General features: G+C 37.0%; 1 protein-coding gene across 1 annotated transcript in view; it reads right to left on the bottom strand.

The window, feature by feature from the left end:
• IGF1 (insulin like growth factor 1) overlaps positions 1-20,660 on the bottom strand; it is a 133,678-nt gene that overhangs the window by 40,416 nt on the left and 72,602 nt on the right. The gene's annotated exons all lie outside the window — the stretch shown is intronic.

Genomic DNA, 20,660 nt, shown 5'->3' with positions numbered 1-20,660 from the left:
CTCTCTAGTATATGCAGCCTATAGCCACAGAGACAAATGGTCATTCTGTCATCACTATATATTTTGCAATCCTCAACCTCAAATAGACATTCCTTGCTCATACATTTCTCTGCTATATGTCCTTCTATCCACCACAACAAATAGATGTCCCCTAATTACCCACCACAATGAATGTATTTTATACTTTTTACTCCCACCTCTTCTGCCCCCATCTCCCCACCCCACACTGCCTTCAGTTTTAATGATGTCTTTGAATCCTACTTCATGGAGAATGTAAACCTTATCAGATAGGTATACCCTCATTTTTTTTGCTACCAAGTTTATAAACCCACCCGCAGCTGCACTTCTTTTTTTTCTTCTTCCATCCATCATTACTACTAAAGAAGTACTCTTTCTCCAATCAAAGACACCCCCTTTTTTTCTTTTGGGGTCTGGAAATTCTCATCTTCTCAAGGGCTTTGTTCTTCAAGTTTTCATTTTCCTCTTCTTATCATCTTTAATCTTTATATACATACCATCTCCGGTATCTTCCATAAAAATAACTCATGAGGAAGTTCCCTGGTGGCCTAACAGTTAAGGATCTAGCATTGTCATTGCTATAGTGTGGGTTTGATTCCTGGCTTGGGTATTTCTGCATGCCACAGGTGCAGACAAAAACAAAAAACAATAAACAAAAAACAACCAACAAAAACTCTTGCACCCACATTCCCGTGTCTCTGGCCTTATTTTGGGCAAAAGTTTTCTATACCTTTTCTTCATTTCCTCACCTCTCATTTATTCTTTTTTTTTTTTTTAATTTTATTTTTGTCTTTTTGCTATTTCTTTGGGCCACTCCCGCGGCATATGGAGGTTCCCAGGCTAGGGGTCAAATCGGAGCTGTAGCCACTGGCCTACGCCAGGGCCACAGCAACGCGGGATCCGAGCCGCGTCTGCAACCTACACCACAGCTCACGGCAACGCCGGATCATTAACTCACTGAGCAAGGGCAGGGACCGAACCCGCAACCTCATGGTTCCTAGTCGGATTCGTTAACCACTGCGCCACGACAGGAACTCCCTCATTTATTCTTTACTTCAGCCTCAGTGTGGTGTTTGCTCTCTCTAACCCACCAAAACTACTCAAGAAAAGCCACTAATATATGTTATACTGCAAAAGAAATTTTACTAAACATTCTATCACTTTACAATGTAGTAGAACGTTGACTGTCTCCTAACATTTTGTCATCCTGACTCGGTAGCACCACAGTGTTCTGGTTCTCTACTTGCCTTTGTGACTATGACACCTCAGAAACTTTTCCTTTACTCAGACTCTGACTAACGGAGTTCTTCCGGGCTTAGTCTTGGGTCCTCCATTTTTTTCCTTCCACACTCTCTCCTTAGGTAATATCATCCATCTCCTTGCTTTAACTTATCTTCCTTTCTTCCTCCTTCCCTACCTCCCATCTCCCTTCACTTCCATCTATCTAGCTATCTGTATCATCTATCTTTTCCATAGAAAATGCAATGTTTTCCAATAACATACATGGTATGTTACTATACATATCATTCTAAATCTTGTTCTTTTACTTAACATTTTATGCTTTGGAAATCTGATCATTTAGTTCATAGAGCTCTATGCCATTATTCTTAACTGTTTCATAGTGTTCATTACCACGAATACATTAACTGTTATGTAACTGCTTTATGTAACCACTGAGGACACCAATGTTATTTATAGGGTTTTGCTCTTACAGACAATACCGCAATGAATATCCTTGTTCTTTCCTCCATGTATATATGTATGAGAGCTTATCTAGGGTAGAAATAAAATGGATAATTCACAGGATATGGGTATTTAAAATTTTGGATTTACCATTGTGGCTCAGTGGTAATGAACCTAACTAGTATCCATGAGGATGTGGGTTTGATCCTGGCCTTGCTCAGTAGGTTAAGGATCCAGCATTGCTCTGAGCTCTTGTGTAGGTCGCAGAGGTGGCTCAGATCCCATGTTGCTGTGGCTGTGGTGTAGGCTGGCAGCTGTAACTCTGATTCAACACCTAGCCTGGGAATTTCCATATGCTGGGGGTGCAGCCCTAAAAAGCAAATAAATAAATAAATAAATAAAATTTTAATTTTTCCTGCTTGCTTGCCCTCCAGTGACCCAGAGTATACATCCATAAACAAGATATGAGAATACCGGTTTTTCCTTACTCTAGTCAGTCCTCTGTACTACCAAACTAAAAAACTGCCAATATTATGGGTAAAAAATTCTATTTCATCTTCACTTAACTTTTTATTTTTCTGATTATATTTTAATTAAAAAATTAAAGTAGTGTTTATTTACAATGTCATGCTAATTTCTACCATATAGCAGTGGCTCAGTTATATATATATATATATACACACACACACGCACACTTTTATATATTCTTTTTCATCATGGTTTATCTCAAGATATTAGATATAGTTCCCTGTGCTATACAGAAGGACCTTATTGTTTATCCTTTCTAAATGTAATAGTTTGCATCGACTAGCCCCAGACTCCCAGTTCATCCCTCTCCCTCCCCCCAGCCCTTGGCAACCAAAAGTCTGTTCTCTGAGTTTGCTTCTCTTTTGTAAGTAGGTTCATTTGTGCCATATTTTAGATTCCACATGTAAGTGATATATGGTATTTGTCTTTCTCTTTCTGACTTACTACATCTAGTATGATAATCACTCATTGTACCCATGTAGCTGCAAATGGCATTATTTCATTCATTTTAATGGCTGATTAGTATGCCATTGTATATACATGCCATATCTTCTTAATTCATTCATCTGCTGATGGACATTTAGGTTGTTTCCAGGTCCAGGCTATTGTGAAGAGTGTCTTGGCTACTATGAACATAGGGGTGCATGTCTTTTTGAATTATAGTTTTGTCCAGATATATGCCTAGGAGTGGGATTACTAGATCCTATGGTAATTCTATTTTCAGTTTTTTGAGGATCTCCATATTGGTCACCATAGTGGTTGCACCAACTTATATTACCACTAGCAGTGTAAGAGGTTCCCTTTTTTTCTGGCATTTGTTATTTCTAAACTTTTTAATGATGCCCATTCTGACTAGTATGAGGTGATAATAGTTTTGATTTGCATTTCTCTAATAATTAGTGATGTGAACAACTTTTCATGTGCCTACTGGCCATCTATATGTCTTCTTTGGAGAAACACCTATTTAAGTCTTCTGCCCATTTTTTTTATTGGGTTGTTTTTGTTTGCTTTTGAGTTGTATGAGTCGTTTGTATATTTCAGAGATTAAGCTCTTGTTGGTTGCATCATTTGCAAATATTTTCTCCAATTCCGTAGGTTGTCTTTTTGTTTTCTTACGGTTTCCTTTGCAATGCAAAAGTCTGTAAGTTTAATTAGGTGCCTTTTTTTTTCTTTTAATGATTTTTATTTTTTCCCCATTATAGCTGGTTTACAATGTTCTGTCAATTTTCTATTGTACAGCAAGGTGACCCAGTCACACATACATATATACATTTTTTTTCTCACATTATCATGCTCCATCATAAGTGACTAGATATAGTTCCCAGTGCTATACAGCAGGATCTCATTGCTTATCCATTCCAAAGGCAGTAGTTTGCATCTATTAACCCCAAATTCCCAGCCCATTTGTTTATTTTTGTTTATATCTCTATTGCCTTGGGAGACTGCTGTAATAAAACATTTGTACAATATATCAAGGAATGTTTTGCTTATGTTACCTCCTAGAAGTTTTATGATATCATGTCTTATTTTTTTTTTCTGATTACAAATAAAAGTGAGCACCTTTTTTTCAAATGTCTACCAGCCATTTGTATATTCATTTCCACTCATGAGTTCTCTGTTCATATCTTTGCTCATTTTTCTACTGGATTATTTGTATTTTTATACTGATTTGTAGGAATTATATATAGATCCTGGATAGTTTCTTCTATTTTGTATAGTAAGCTTCTTAAACTTTCCAAGCTCAGTTTACTCAATAGATAATCATGATTACTAATGGAATTGTTTTGAGGATTAATTGGGACAAGATATTTAAAATCCTTCATGCAGTGCTTGGCGCATAGAAATCCCTCAGGAAATGGTTACTGCTGCTATTGTTTATGTTGTTTTATATTTTTATTACCCTGACTTAAAATACTTGGCCCATCAGGAAATCCTACTAAATTTTCCTTAGACCTCAACTCAAGTGTTCGTTCATTTATTCATACACTCCATGAATCTTTGTTGAGAGCCTATATGTATCAGAGACCATGGTCTGTGCATCAGTGAGGTTGATTGACAGTAAACAAACCAATGCAAAAGTGTATGTGTGATACTGAGCTGGAGGGAAGTGGTATGAGATAGGGTAAGGGCATCAAAAGGCCAGGATAAGTTATGCTATTTGAGGTAGGGTGGCCAGGGAGGGCCTTTCTTTTCAGCAGAAATCTGTATGAAGCAAGGAAGATCCATGAGAATAGCTGGGGAAAGAGCTTCTGGACAGAAAACTACAAGTGCAGAGGTTATCACGTGGGAATATACTGTTGCCTTTGAGAAACAGTGAGAGTCCAGAGAGTTCAGAGCAGAGTAAGTGGACTTAACATTAGTAGGTCTGAGAGTAGCTAGAGACAGGTTCATATCTGGCTGGAAGGTCGTGGGTAGGACTTTGGATATTATTCTGAGTGTTATGAGAAACTGCAGAGGGAAGATTATGAGCAGAGAGTGCCTTGATATGATTTTCAGTCAAATGAATGGTTCTGGTTGTTAAGAATAGACTAAAGAAGTTGAAAGGGAAGTATATTTGTGTATTAGGGCAACAATAGCAAATTACCACAAATTAGGTGGCTTAAAATAAATATTTTGTTGTTTCACAGTTCTAGAGGCCCGAAGTCCAAAATCAAGGTGCTGATAGGACCAGACTCCCTCTGATGGTTCTAGGGAAGAATCTTTGTCTGTCTAGCTCTGGTGGTTCCTGGTGTTTCCTAGTTTGTGACAACATAACTGCAATCTCTGCCTTCATCTTCACATGGCCTTCTCTCGTCTGTGACTCTGTGTCTAGATCACCTTCTCCTTTCCTTATAAAGACATCAGTATGGAAAACAGTATGGAGGTACCCTAGAAAACTATATATAGAGCTACCATATGAGCCAGCAATCCCACTCTTGGGCATATATCCGGACAAAACTTTCCTTGAAAAGGACACATGTACCCGCATGTTCATTGCAGCACTATTCACAATAGCCAAGACATGGAAACAACCCAAATGTCCATCAACAGATGATTGGATTAGGAAGATGTGATATATATGTACAATGGAATACTACTCAGCCATAAAAAAGAACAAAATAATGCCATTTGCAGCAACATGGATGGAACTAGAGACTCTCATACTAAGTGAAGTAAGTCAGAAAGAGAAAGACAAATATCATGATATCACTTATATGTGGAATCTAATATATGGCACAAATGAACCTTTCTGCAGAAAAGAAACTCATGGACTTGGAAGACAGAGTTGTGGTTGCCAAGGGGGAGGGAGAGGGAGTGGGATGGATTGGGAACTTGGGGTTAATAGATGCAGACTATTGCCTTTGGAATGGATCAACAATGAGATTCTGCTGTGTAGCTCTGGGAACTGCATCTAGTCACTTATGATGGAGCATGATAATGTGAGAAAAAAGAATGTATACATGTATGTGTAACTCGGTACCATGCTATACAGTAGAAAATTGACAAAACACTGTAGACCAGCTATAGTGAAAGAAAATATTTATATACGTACACACACACACACACACACACACACAAAAAGACGTCAGTCATTGGATTTAGGGCCCACCTTACATCTAGGATGATTTCATTGTGGATCCTTAGCTAATCACATCTGCAAAGACTCTGTTTCCAAATAAAGTCCAAACATTTAATAGGTACTGAGGGGGTTAGGAATCAAACATATCTAAATTGAGGAACACAGTTTAATCCACCGCAGCAATAAGGACCCAAATTAGAATTTTTAAGTGAGCAATGCCAGGGCTTATGATGAGGATATACATACGCAGAGTGGGAAGTCAAACTTGGGATATATTTGTAATAGAGAGTTAATGGGGTTTGCTGATGGATTTGATTGGAGTGTGGGAGAAAGACAGACGTCAAGAATGACTAAGACTTTTTTACTTGAGCCCCTTGGTAAAGAGTGGTATCATTTACTGATCTGGAGAGAATAGAAAATTCTTAGGGTTAGGATCATGAACACATTCTCCATTCACTCTGATAGTATGGCGTAGAAGTTAAGAGCAAGGCCTCTGGGGTCAGATAGACCTGAGCTCACAACTGGTGTTGGGGCACATTACTTAACATCCTTGGACTGGGGGGGTCTCTATCTGCAAAGTGGGTATATTAATAGTATCTCCCTCATAGGATTGTTGGGATGATTGAATGTGATTATATCTGGGAGGAACTTAAGAGTCGGTGGCACACAGACAGTACTCCCTCTGTAAATCTTATCTATTCATTTCATTATTTTGAAAGGATCCCTCAAGGATGCCCAATGGCCCCTCATTTGTAGTATTCTTTGATTCTGGTATCAAGTATTGAATTAGGAAGACTGGTATAGTGGCAGCATAGAGATTAGATTGGAATGGGGAGAGATGGAAGCAGAGATTTTACTCAATTGTTCTTTATACCACTCAAGGATAGTGGTATAAGAATAGAAGGGAGGGAGGAAATTCGACAAGGCTTGACAAATGATGCATCGTGAAACAAAGATAAAGATGTCTGAATTCGTAACTCTGGAAAGTTGGAACAGAATCATTGACAAAAGTAGAAAAGCCAAAATAGAGGGTAGCCTTGGGAGGAGAAAAGACACTTTCAGTTTAAATTGAAGTACTGGCAATATTAGAAGTAAGACATCAAGTAGAATCATACCTAGTATACAGTAAGTGCTCAATATCTGTTGACTGGTTGGTAGATTTTCTAGATCAGTACTATCTGGGTCTCACTGTCCAATGAGAGACACAATGTAAACCATGTGTACTTTAAACTTTTTCTGGAAGTCACATTTAAAAAAGTAAAAAGAAACAGATGAAACTAATTTTAATAATACACTTTACTTAATGCCAAAATATTATGTTGACATCTAGGCCATATAAAAATACCAATTATGTTATATTATTTTTTATGTTAAGTCTTTGAAATACACTACATGTTTTACACTTACAGCATATCCAAATTTGGACCAGCCATATTTCAAGTGTCCAGTGGCTGATGTATTGGACAGTGCAGTTCTAGGTGGAGGGAGATGATTGTTGGACAGTGGATTATAATGACCGAATTTCCAAAGAGAGAGATCAGTCTGGCCTCATCTTCCATCAGATGACAGGATGGAATTTTTAAAGGAGAGAATGCTAGAGAAGAAGAGAATCCAAGGCAGAATGGGGGTAACAATTCATTTTAGAAAGGTTTAGCTTCCCCTTTGGACTGCCTGGCCCCAGAAAAGAGGGGAATTAATAATAGTGCTTCATTTCATATTTTATTATAGTGCCCTCTTGTTTTCTCTGCTATTTGCAAGTACTTTGTTCATGTATTTGTCTCCTGCCCATCTCCCTCTTACTGTAATGTAAGTCTGTTTTGTTCATGATTTTATTTCCAGAGTAGTGTTGCTCACACATTAGGGCTCAGTAAATACCTGTGGAATAAAAGCCAAATCTCTGCCTTCAGAGAATTTACAATATGATTGATAGGCAAGTGTTATATAAAGGGAAAAAAACTAATGATGGATTATTAGAGAATTTAATTTCCAAAGAAAAGTATTGCCAATGTGGGGTCCAAAATTTCAAAAGAAAAAGATCCATAAGGTTTGAAGTCGCTTAGAAAGACAGTTGAAATATGAGCTCTGTCTTAAATGGTGGCAAAGCCTGTGGATATTTGGAAAAGAAGGACTTATGCAAAGGTGGGGATGCATATGAATACTTTAGTTGTAATAGATTTTGGAAAAATGTGTGATATCAGGATAGAGCAATAGCCACTGAAGTTTTTGAGAAAACATGCAGAGCAGAATTTTAATAATAGTATATGGAATGAATTGGAGAGAGGAAAGCTGGTAGGCAGTTATTGTAATATCCAGAAGGTGATGAGGTTTGAACTGTGGTGCTGCTTTGGGGGATAGACAAGAGGAGAGATACGAGAGATGTTTGAATAAAGGCTTCAGTGAATTTTGTTTTGGACTAAATTTGTATTGAATGGTCAAATGTGTTGCTAAGAACAACTCCAAGTTTCTGAACTTGGTTGACTGAGTGATGGTTCCATAAACTGAAAGTTCCAAATGGTAAATTCCTTTCAGGGGTGGGGGCTGAGAGAAGGAAATGGTTGAAATCAAAATGATGGAAGATGTCCAAGTGGAAATTTCCAGTAAGCCTTCAGATGACTAAGGGATTCAGAGAATGTAGGCTCTTTCCAAATCTTCTGTTCTTTTTGCCTATATAGAAAGTGTTTACTTCATGTGTTTTCCTGTGGCTCTGTTGATTACATTCTTATGTGTGATTTGAAGCTCCTCTGGCCTCAAACCTGTATTTGTTTGGAGCATGATTGAAATAGAGTGCTAATGAGCCCAAGGTCATGGGTTTGATCCCCAGAAGGGCCAGTTAGTTTCATGGAAAGAAAAATTATGTTCTGTGGTTCACATACTTTACCCATAACCCTATCTACTTGTCTCTACACTATGTAGCATTGATCCCAAGGCGCCTGGTGAGAAAGTGTGAGTGGTTATGTGTGATTGATTAAAACTACTGGAAGAATGGCTCCAAGTTGGTTTATCTGGGTTGCTTCTTCAAGAAGTGTTGTCCTCCTTCTTCCTTCAGCTCAGAAATCACACTTTCAGAGACAATATCTGACCAAATGCATATGGAAGTGTCCTGCTGATGGCCATCCACATCGGTTTGCTACATTCATTTACTTAGGTAAACAGTAGTGTGACGAACCAGGAGTATATAATTCTTTGGTGCAAGAGTCTACTTGTAAGTTTTGGAGTATTATCTGTTTGACTTTTAGAATTGGCTCATTAATATTGTACAAATAAACCCTGGAGAACACAAATATGCCTCAAAGTCTCTAAGCAAACCTTTTACTCACTGATTTTCCTTATCTTATCTGGCTGCTTTTAGCTTGCTGCATGCTCTTTCTGGGAAATACAAGTCTACACTCAGAATTCTTACAACGGTCAAACAAGGATATAGCACAGAATGTGCTGTGTTTACAAAAGTGACCATCTCTATAGAACAGCCCTGGGACAAACAAATGCACAGAAGACATCTTCCACACAAGTGTAGAGTTGCCGGCATTTGCTAGGTTAGCACCTGAAGTCTGTTTCTGTGGATACCACATTTTCAAAAAATCAATCCTAGATGCTCTCAGATTGCTTTTCCAGTGACTGATACACCCCTGGGTCATGCAGGAGCAACCCCCAAAGAGGATTTGGAATAATGTTATGCATACATTGAAAGATTACAAATAAATCCTCACAGTTTAGGAAGGACTTGAAGATAGATTCACTTTTCTTTCAGGGATGTGTTTGCATAATCAGGGATATTTCTATTATTTGACATTATGGAAAATTTTAAAAACTGAGCAACAGGAGACCAAACCATCAAATATCATTTAATAGATTGCTAAGAATGACAGTGATATTAAGAAGAATACTGTGTGGAATGAATATGACTAAAGTAAAAGGCAGACTAACCATAGTTATGTGCTGAGGAAGTCCACGAAATTTGTTGAAAAATTGGTGCTCAGGTGGTACACAATGAAAAACAACTGACTTATTTGTTGTTGTTTCTTTGAATTGATTAGAATAATTATTTTGGTACCATATAGGGAGACCCTGAAAATATCATATAAGTAGCTAAAAAATCATTATGTGCAAAATGTATAGCTCTGTTGGCTGGGTTGCACTGGGGTGAAGAAAGAGAAAGGATTACAGGGATACAGCAAGAAAATGCTAGATTCAAATTTTTATATTTGCTTTTGTAGTACAGGGATTTTTAGGCTCAAATAATACTTTCCCCTGATTTTGCTCAATCAAAATCAAGTTAAGGGCAGAGGTGGTCACTTGGTCAGAAAAGTTGGGACCATGAATCAGAATGTATGGAGAAAAGGGTGTGACAAAGCCACTGGAGAAAATTGTACCTTGGATATCTTAGATCCTTAATTAACACTCTCATTCCTAATAGTATCAATAGAAGTAGTGACACCTAAAGTAATCATACAAATGTCAGGAACCACACCAAACAAGAGCTGAGGCGCAGACTGGTGCTGGACTGTGCCAGTGTTTTTATCTAGCCATAGAGAAACTAAAAAGATGAAAAGGAAAACTTACGAGTTTTCATAAAAGCTTGTCTTTATTCTGAGATTATATCCATACCATGTTATTAAAATATATTCACTTTTAATTGCATGATGGTAATGCTTGATTTTTAAGATGTCCTTATTTTAGTCCAATAAAGATTTTGCCACCTCTTCCTTCCTTCCTTCCTTCCTTCCTTCCTTCCTTCCTTCCTTCCTTCCTTCCTTTCTTTCTTTCTTTGGCTTTTTTACTTTTTATTTAGGGCTGCACCCACGGCATGTGGAAGTTCCCAGGCTAGGAGTAAAATCAGACCCACAGCTGCCAGCCTATACCACAGCCACAGCAATTCAGGATCCAGGCCATGTCTGCTACCTACACCACAGCTGTTAGCAATGCCAGATCCTTAATCCAGTGAGTGAGGCCAGAGATCAAACCCACATTCTCATGGATCCCAGTTGGGTTCGGTACTGCTGAGCCACAAGGGAAACCCTGCCACCTATTTCAATTTCTTGAAAATACTTTTATCTTTGGGAATTTTTACAATTTTGAGAAATCTAGAAATTTAGAAATTACTGCATGATACTCTTTAATCCTCAAATACCAATATGCATTAAGTATTATTATTATTATTATTGTTGTCATTGGTATTAGTACCATTTTACATAAGAGGAAACTGAACCTCACAGAATTTGTTTTAATCTGTCTAAAGCACCCAGCTAGAAGTGTCAGACATACCTACATGTGCCTGATTTCAGCACTTCTTACCACAATGCTATTCCTCTGGGTATTAGTTAAGGTTCAGAGAGGGCAGCAGAAATGTTTCTAGATATTTTCCACATAGGGGATTTAATACAAGGGCGGGAAGAGATGAGCAGCCAAATAAGAGAAGGGCATCAACCCAGAGATTTACATCAGGAAGTCACTACTATTCCTAGGACTAGAGAGACACAAAAGGAAGAGGTCTTTCCAACTAAGAAAAGCCTTCTGGATGGATCTAGGTCCACTGGGGGAACAGGGTGCTGCTCCAAGGGTCTGTGGAGGCAGGGCAGGGTCTGTAATTACTGCCGAAGATGCTACTTGAAGCAAAAAGAAAGGGGGCAAAATACCTTGGCCTCTTCCTTCCTCCTGCCTTCCATTTTTGTTAGTGCTTCCTATTAGCCAAGCCTACATAAAAATCAGAGAACAGAGAAGCTAGTCAATGTAGTTCCTTATGAAATGGAGCAGATGAAGGGAATGTTGGGAAATGGATATGAGAGCAAACAAATATTTAGTACCTTCTAGCATAAATATGTATTAAATTATTTCATTGTATCTTTTACTATAGCAGCGAAGTCTAGAGATACCAGAAGAGACTTTTCAGTATAAACAGTCTACGAATTTATTTGGCTATAGGAGGAGATGAAAATGTTTCCATTTCCAAAAGACCTTTAAAGGGGAGAGAGAGGTAGAAAAAATAGAGAGGGAAGTTTGGTCTTGGGGTAACCCTATTTTTTATTATTTTAGGTTCTAGAAGGGTAGCTAAATTATAAGATCTGGGCCAAGTAGAGTGAGAGAGTACAATGCCAGGTATCATTTCTGCCCCTATTACTGCTGTCTCCTTCCCTCTCTAGGGGAGCACTTTCTCCATCTGTCTCTGTCTGTCTGTCTCTCTTTCACATCTTTTAGATACTTGGGGTTGGGAAGGAGAGTTCCATGTTTGTAGGGTGAAATTATAGATTCAGCCACAGCACTTACATAGAGAAGTTACCATGAGTAGAGACTATGAACCCCTCGGATTTCCATTTGGCGAGACTCTCCCTACTGCTTCTTCTGGAGGAGGTTGGGGGCTAAGCAGGAGCAACTGAGTTCAGTAAATAAGGTGGAGTTAGAAAGTTATAGGACAGTTACCCAACCCTCAACTTTCCTGGTAGTAACCATTAAAAAGAGAAACCTCCTTTCTAGGCCACATTTCCAACCTGACTTTAAATCCAAGGTCAGATTTTACTTCTGATGCACTGTTGCTATTGTCTCAAATCCAATTTACATCTGTTTCTGTTTTTAGTGATTGCTTTATTCTTTTCAAAATTGTCTCATCACATCACAAGGTGAAGGAAAGAACATTTAGAAACCAGATGTTCTATTAACCATAACCATTATCCTTTATTGGATCCCAAGGAGGTTTAGTCTCTATCCATAAACAGGTGAGGAAGACACCAGCTTTCACCTCAGCTTTATAATTTAAATGCCTCTCTGGGAAGAGGGCAAAGGCTCTGCCATCCAGCTACCACTATGACTCAGGGAGGATCATAACTGCTGTACATAGCCTGGTGGTTCAGCCTTATCAGACTCAAAGGTTCCCATTTTATAGCAGATATTTTATGATACACCCTTTAATATCCCCAAGTGAAATTCACAGATAATACATATACAGTTTCAATAAAAATAAAAATGATGCCTGAACTATAATATAAAGTAGAATGAAAACAGTTTATAGTAAAATAACATGCACTACAAGATAAAAATTCCAAAGCCCAATTCTATTAGAAAACAATACTTTCCCCTTGATTGGCAATGGTAGCATTTTGGAAAATTAAGATTATATTAAAATCATGCAAAAGTACTTGGCGTTCATAAGCAAGTTGGAGCTATATTCTAGGCTTAGATAATTATAAGTCGGTTTGTCATCTACATGAAGGGTTTAGAACCCTGACCTCTGCCCAATAAATACCCATAATGGCCCCCTCAATCATTGTGATTGACAACCCCAAATGTTCCTGCACATTTCCAAGATGCCATCTAGGGCTAGCTGTACCCACTGGGAATCACTAGAGTGGGATAACTAGGGCCTTTTTGAAGGACAGGGTTATAGGAACATGAACTCTGAGTCCTCATTTTTGACCGTGGAAGCCCTTATTCAATTCTGTCCCTTGAGACCACACAGATTATGACAAGCTGTCAAGAGAACAGTAGGTGTATTTGCCAGAGCTCTTGGCAAGATTCTTTATGATCAGCTTCTAGTTTTATTTATGTAGAAATGGTTTGTTTTTGGACTGTATAAGGGCTCAAGACATTCTCTTCTTCACTGAGATTGGTTTACCACTAGGTATTCCATACATAATGGGAAGGACCATCATGAGCCAGCATTACAGTGTGAACAGTAGAGGAATGGTGGTAGGTAAGGTTAAAAGCCCAGTTAGATATACTAGTTATTAAGCAGAGATGCTGATTTATCTTAATAACATCATTTTCCAAAATAGTTTATCACTCGAAGGTCCAATTAGTTCTATTTCTGCCTCTAGCATGTACAACCAAATCTGAGCAAGAATGTATCAGTCAGTATATGCGACTGTCTTTATGTCTGGATTGAAGCATGAATGGTGAAGCGGTGAAAACAAAGGTTTTGATGTCTTCAGACCCAGATTCAAGCTTGCCTTGACTTCAGTAAGTTAAATAATATCTTTGAGCCTCCATTTCCTCATCTGTAAAATGATACTGCCTGACTCACAGGGTTTTTATAATGACTAATGAGATCACACAGATGAACCCCTTGGTATAATGACTGACATATCGTAAGTCAATATTACTAATATTACAAATGTTAACCGTTGCTGAGGTGTTCGTGATTCTCTCCTACACAGATCTTACAGGAAAGAAAACATACTGAGTTTTTTAAAAGAGGATATAATTTGACCTAGATGATCTTGAAGGAAGGCAGAATTTCTCTTAGGGACAGAAATGCTCTTTTATTTAGGAAAAAAACAACTTTCGGCATATCAATGAAAAAAAGTTGAGTGGTCCTGCCTCCATCCCCACTGTGGGTGAAGCTGTGATGGAGAAAGACTGATCTGCATAAGAATGTGGTAGTAGAATTTTCTTGCAAGCTTTTTCTAAGGGAGAGGATGAAGGGTTGGATAATTAGTAATTCCGGGGAGAATTTGCAGAAGGGAGGAAGGGATCTTATTAGATAACAGTGATGTTTGACGTGGGGAGCTGTTTGTTTTCTGCCCTCACTTCACCATCCGCGACATCTTTAATGAAAAGGCTGTGTCCAGATTAGCCATTTCTCTGCACGCACATGTGCGTATGCAAATGCGTGCACACACGTGTGAAGGGAGAAAAGTATTTCCAGTGAGATGGTAGAGAGAAGCAATGCAGTTAGAAGCTCGTGGCCGTAGGAGGTGTTATGCTGAGCACAAGCAGAACGAGGAGGTTAGTCCTCCTGTGGTCCTAGGGAGAGCCACGGAGGCTTTGGGTGAGTGAAGTTGGGAGTAGTGGCGAGCCCAGGTGGGAAATAATACAGGAAACTCCAGTAATGTTACTAGTTCCTTAAAATCAAGTACAAAGCTGGTGAGCCCTTTTTCATTTAGGTAACTTTCCAAATAACTCATGGAGGGTTTAAGAGAATGGAAACAGAATGAGACACTTTCAAACAATAAGAGGAAAATTACTAATTTTCCACCTTGTGCTTCTACAAATCCTACTGTGAGTTTGATGTTCACGTATCTATTCAGTAAAGAATATGAAAGACTCATAGAAATAAAAACTCAATATCGAGAGGCCACATTCTTATAACAACTCTCAATATGTGAGTGTATTAAATGCTAGTTGTATATTAGGTACCCTACGTGATACAAAATCTTTTCCCAAACGGTTTGTGTCATGGATTATAACTCACTGTTGGGTTACAGTGAGTAGGACTGGTTACTCAAACCTGCTTTATTGTTAATGCATACATTGTACAATTCATACATCTATTACATAGTTTGTACAAGTTCTTTGAAACATTTATTTTTAAATATAATCTGTAAATTCTATAAGATATCTCCATTCTGCTGTATGATTAGTATTATTTTCTGGGTAAGTTTTCATGTTTATTTGTTGCAATGACCTTAATTAATAAAAATGCTCTATAACAAGAGAATTCTTAAGTAATGACACATTACACCAACATTGTCCAAAAGAACTAATTAATCAAACATGATTATTTTTAATGTAATTACTAAAGAAAGATATATCATTTTATTATGACGCTCTAGCCATACATTTTCAAAATATGCTTATTAAACAATAAATGTAAAGTAATGATTCAGTTAGTTACATTTTTAGAAGTCATTAGGATTGATATTCCTCTGCATAAATGAATTGAATCATTTCAAATACAATCAGATTTAATTTGGTAAAAAATGTGCTTTTGAACTAAGAAAGATATAATGAATGACCAGTCATTATTTTCTGGTTTCCAAGTAGCAGGGAAGATTAATTCAGTGTCTGTAAGTTTTTTAAATCACACTTGGCCTATAAATTTGATAAAAACAAATGAAGCAAAACACATGATGTCATTCACGTTTTCATAGTTCATTAGCTCTTTTAGCAGAAGAGATCTGACATGGTATTTGGGGCCTTTAGGTAAACTGAATACAAGCTGCATGATGTTAGAAAGTTTTTGATATTTGAATAGACATTTTAATAATACACAGACACAGATAAGAGAGGTGAGTAGGTGGCTTGAGGTTTCAGAGTCCCTCCTGCAGTGTGTTTAGCAGCAGGTACAGGATAAATATCCAAACAAAATCAGATTAAGGGATTAACAGTAGTGACTCTGCTATGCGTAGGTGAGTGGGACCAGTGGGTGGTTTGGAAGGGATTTTCGTGTTCTGTTTTCTTTTTTCCTACTTTTACATCAGTGCATTTTAGGTAAAAGAAAATGAGTCATGTTTACCTCTAGGATACAGAGAGCCCTGGGCAATTAAAAAAAGGCAGATTCTGAGGGTTGTGAAAGGTGATTTTGAAGGGACAGGTGATTCAGCAGGGCTGAAATAGGAGAAACTGTATCTTACATTTCAACGGGGCAGTAACATTTGGATTTTTGTATTTTATTTTTTTAATTAAATTTTTTTTTCTTGAAATATCTCATCAATGACAACTGAAGAATGTGGAGAAAGGGGACCATGTTTAAGATCAGCGTGGCATCATAAATTAAGAAGCAACATGTGAAATGTATGATTTAAAAGAGGTCCCTTTAATTCTAGGGTTTCAGCTTTGTCAGCCCTCTTTAAAATTTCGAGGCAGATACTAAATGAATAAGGACTGACAGGAAAAAAGACAGTTTCAAAAATTCCCTGGGCCTCTGTTTCATCTCTGAGAAGCTTCCTACAAAAAGTATTGTTCCAGACAGGATTTGGTTATTTAAGTTTATACCTTTATCCTGTACTATATGCACTTAAAGCTCAGATAGTCTTCTCATCTCTTTTTTTAAAATAGCAATCACACAAAAAAGATATCCATGGATCAGGTTCTAATATCTAACAGGAAAGTCTTCTAGAATATTAACTTAGCAATAAGCTCCTATGTACTATAGGATTAAACATTAGCATTGAAAACAAACAACAAACCAAAAACAAAGAATCAACAAAAATTTCCTCTTGTTTTTGCCCCTTCAGAGTCTAGACTTTATGATCACTGCAAGACAAGGGTATAAAGAATCATGCTTTGTATATTTGAAAACTTAAAAATAAGCAATACCATAATGATGCATAAATCAGATTTATCTTTTGAAAACATTGATGGGAAAGCCCAGGAGATTTGAGCAGGGATGCTCTTTCTTTATGAAGAGAGCCAAATAGGATCTGTCTCTAATAAATTAGTACAATCTTTCAAGATTAAAAATAGCAAAAACACTTTAAATAGTCTGATTATAGCTTCAACAAATCAAACATACATTCCTATCTAGCCTATAGTTTTAAAGAGTCTATGTGGGTTTAACTTATCATCCCTCATTCCAATATAAAAAAAAGAAGGAAAAAACCAAGTCATTTTTTGAACATTAAGATATTCATAAAGACTGTATAAAGTAAAAGAACAAAACAGAAACAAAAACAAAAAATCTTCACAGATTGTTAGCCATCTCTTTCAACAATTTCTCATAAATTCTTCTCTTTCCTTATCAGTAGATAACCCCCATCTCAGAAGGAAACACTTTCCAACACTCTCCAATGAGATCAGTGATTGCTTTTTATGAGAGCTACTGCTCTTTGAGATGTTTAGATGAAGGGAGTATATCTTCTATAAGCCAGTAAATGCCAAAGAATTACTTAAGGGGCATGTGGCAGAAGCTATTTTAGCAGGTGAATCTATGCATTTTTCTCTTTTATTTTTATTTTCTCCACTTGCTGAATTTTTAGAGCAGAGCACGCGCACACACACACACACACAAATCAACAAGTAACTTATCTTTTTTAGTTCTGCCATTTGCCTATAAAGTCTTTTTATTTTCTTTCCTATTTATACTCCATACTCTTGAATCAAGGTGTTCAGATTGAATAATATATTGCTAATTTTGTTGAGTTCGAGAGCCAACAAAATAATGGAGCCTTCTAACTTAAAAAAATTTCCGTCTTCTGCCCTTGCACCCCCAAACTCACAATTTGGTGAACAGAACACTACCTGTCAGTGATAAAATGTTGAAAGGTGGTGGTGACTAGACCTAATGCTATTTTATTAAGCCGTCTATCTATAGAATTGTTTTTTTTCATACTTTAAAAAAATATGTCTATGCTTTCTTTTTTTTCTTTTTTTTTCTTTCTTTTTTTTTTTTTTTTAGTCAAGTACTTTCTTAAAGAAACAATAGCACCACATTGGCATAGCTGGCCAAACAATAAATGGGAAAGCAAAATGTGCTACATCTTCCATTTTAAATTTTCTCCCAAGTGCATAAACTAGTAACAGAAACCCTGGAGCCACAGTGCATGAGATGGTTTCATATACACAAACATTGACATTCCAGGGAGGGGAAGGAGTCTCAAGGGAAGTCAGGCTTTTTTTTTTAAAATAAGATTTTTCAAGGAAGTGATTTATTCTCTGTATTCCGCTGGACTCAGGTTGAGTGTGTGTACATATGTTTGTGTGTGTGTGTGAGCATGTGTGCATATAGTTGTGTGTGTGTGTGTGAGCATGCACGCATAGGGCGGGTATTGAGTGTTTTTCTTTATCTCTAGAAGAGTGGATTCTGATGAAAAGATGCTTTAACTTTTTTAGTGGATCTTCCTCATCTTAAAATGTTCAAATAATAAAATTATGCTACTGGGGGAAGTGAGAACAGAAATTTGACCTAGGTATTCAGTATTGTCAATTAAATTGGAAATCAACCCATAAATTGAATGCTCATTCTTACCAGTGTTTATAGCTCTTATATAAACATCTTGATATTGCCTCATCTTAAAATTCTAAAGCAAAGCTTATAAAGTTTTGAGTTGTATAATTTTATGTGCTTCCTTCTGTCAATATTGGGTTGTTCTGCTGTTACAGTGATCAACTGAATTTTGGACTTGACAGAAATTTGTGTTCTGGTTTTAATTCATTTGAAAATAAGACAGTGGGTTAGTATAATTAGTTAATTTTTAATTAGCTAATTTATGATACAGCTAGTGAGGACTATGTGTCGGGAAAGTTAAGAAAGGTAATACAGTTTTGCATATTTAAGCTTTCCTTACTGGGGCATTTTTGGCTCTGAATAGAATTATTAAGTGAATCAAGTAAGTCACAGACACTCTTAGAATTACCATATCTAACTATGTCTGGAAATGTATAGGTCTGCAGAAGGTTGTTTTCATACTTTAAAAAAATATGTTAATAATTTTAAATGGAGTTAATAATTTTAAATGGTACATATTAGGAATAAGAAATAAAACCCAGAAGTGCCACTTTGGGAAAGTGAGCCCAGCATCTCATTCCACAGAACCCATACCTCTAGAAAACAGATGAAGAGCAAAAATGACCTATGGTTATTTTACATCTGTCTACAGTGATCAGAACATAGCTCAGCATGTCAGAGGAGTGAATTCAAATAACGCTGTAGACTGAGGTTAAAATACCAGTTGGCTGAGCAGGGGCGCTCGTTAAATTGGCCTTCTTTTTGCATATGTTCGAAGATCCAGGAAGTCTTTTTTTTTTTTCCCCTTTTACTGGCCTCTGAACTTTGAGGTAAATCAGTGGGATGAAAACTAAGATGCTATTTTTTGTTTTCCATGTACATGTCCAAGAATAAAAGAGATATAATTTGTATGAAATAATCAAGCCTGGTTGTTTTTCACCAGAAAGTTCTAAAGCAGATTTAAAAATCTGAATGATGGATGATGCAATGTTTTAATAAAAAAAAATCTTGATGTATAGACAGGAAATACTTTCCAGGTCATCATGGACCTGTCTTCATCATTGGATTTTACTGACCAATTTCAATTGAATGGATAAGACACATCCCTAGACTAGAGGCCACTGTCCTAAGCAGACATAAGGGAAATTACTAGTTGTTTAGGAAATTTTGTCTCTCAACTAGCAACTCTAGTCAAGCATATTTTAACAAAGAAATTTAAAAATCTATGTACAAGGATGAGAACAAAATTCATTAAAGTAAATCTGTGACTTTGTACTAGTTCAATATTTGAAATTTGGGCCATTTCTTTAGATTGTCTAAAGAAAGAGAAGGAATAACTGTGTTTTTCAAAATTAATAGAGTGTCATTTATAATATTAAAAGAAATATTATTAGATTATTAGTAACTACCTGGAAGAGTCAGTAAGTGCTAAGAAGTGGAGTAATCATCCTTTTACTGATAGAAATCTTTATTTTTCTTCTTTTTTCTTTTCCCTTCCTTCTTTTCACTTTGTATTTGTAAATCCTAATGCAGAATTCAAAAATCAAATGTTTCTAAGTTATTTTGAACAATGTTTTAAAAGAGCTTGAGATGTTAGCTTTTAACAACTAGTTAGTTGGATAGCTACTTGAATAGGTTCACTGACAAGAACTGGCATTTCAGGAGCATTCAGATAATCAATTTTCTAGCTACACCGTGAATGGTTTTTTTATAGAATTCCTTTCATCCTAGCAACTTAAGGGTTCTGATCTTGTTGCCCTCTTAGCAACTTAGGATAAAACTTTGGAGCTTTATCTTTTTAATCCTCATACCACCCCTGTGAGGTAGGCAGATGACATATTTCCCCCATTTTGCAGATGAGGAAACTGAGGCACAGAGAGGTGAAGTGACTTGCCTAAGGTCATACAGTGGTGAGTCCATGGCAGAGTCAGCAGATGCTTGTTTTTTCAGTGAGAATAAGAAACCAGGACTGTTAAATTCCTAGCTTTCTGCTTTTTCTACTCCTCTCTGGACTTGCCAAATTTGCATCAGTGTACTTTGTGTCATATTTCTCTTGGAAGGCATTATTGGGGGAACTTTTCTTTCCTAGACAATTGGATTTTTAGTACCCTTCCCCTCTGCGTCACCTTTGGCTCCAGGCTTCCTCTTTTGTTTTGCTTTCACCTTTTACCATTTTGGCCAGACTCTTTCATGTAACAAACTACAAAATAGCACCAT

This window comes from Phacochoerus africanus, chromosome 7, assembly GCF_016906955.1.
Source record: "Phacochoerus africanus isolate WHEZ1 chromosome 7, ROS_Pafr_v1, whole genome shotgun sequence".
Lineage (NCBI taxonomy): Eukaryota > Metazoa > Chordata > Mammalia > Artiodactyla > Suidae > Phacochoerus > Phacochoerus africanus.
Note: the sequence above shows the minus strand (reverse complement) of the source record. Positions and strands in the feature narration are given on the sequence as shown.